The sequence below is a fragment of the Octopus bimaculoides genome, chromosome 13 (assembly GCF_001194135.2).
Source record: "Octopus bimaculoides isolate UCB-OBI-ISO-001 chromosome 13, ASM119413v2, whole genome shotgun sequence".
NCBI lineage: Eukaryota > Metazoa > Mollusca > Cephalopoda > Octopoda > Octopodidae > Octopus > Octopus bimaculoides.
In genome coordinates, this window is record NC_068993.1 from 544,803 (window position 1) to 545,437 (window position 635).

The 635-nt window shown below is 30.1% G+C and overlaps 1 protein-coding gene across 4 annotated transcripts in view; it reads right to left on the minus strand.

Annotated features, from left to right (window-relative positions):
* Positions 1-635, minus strand: part of LOC106871441 (transient receptor potential-gamma protein) — a 39,074-nt gene that overhangs the window by 806 nt on the left and 37,633 nt on the right. The window contains exon 12 of one of the 4 annotated variants that reach the window (XM_014917909.2): positions 1-35. The exons of the other annotated variants lie outside the window; for them this stretch is intronic. The gene's annotated coding sequence lies outside the window, so the exon portion shown is untranslated. The remainder of the gene's footprint in view (positions 36-635) is intronic. 4 annotated transcript variants of the gene reach the window in all.

Consider the following 635-nt stretch of genomic DNA (forward strand, 5'->3'; position numbering starts at 1 on the left):
AACTGATTTGTTCTTCCTCTTGATGGCTTTTCTAACTGGAAATAGAAGAATTACACAAATATCATTAAACAGCTTTTTGAGTTGTTGTTTAGTTCTATGTTATCTCTGATCAAACCGATCTGCCATAAAAATCTTTCACCCAAACCAAACCAAAATGGTCCAATTTGTCATTCTTGGTTTTTAACTTCTTCAACTATGTCTTCAACAACCTATTTCATGGTTGGATTCATTAAAACTAAATATTTCATTAGGTTATCATTGCAATTTCCAATAAACAGGGTTGCAAAGGTTTATAAAGTCATAACTGATGGGAAATCCTGTTATTTCACAGAAATCACTCAACTGTGAACAGAAAAAGTTGGTCATCATTCTGCTCATTTAACAACCATCTTCCATGCTGGGTTGAATGACTTGACAAGGATCTGATGAGTTGAAGAACAGCATCATGCTCTAGTGTCTGCTTTGGCATGTTTTCTATTGATAGATGTCTTTTCTAATAACCACCATTTTACAATGTGCGTATGTGTTTTATTTTACACACATACATACATTCATGCATAAATATGCATGTGTATATATATATATATATATATATATATATATATATATATATATATATATATATATATATATAT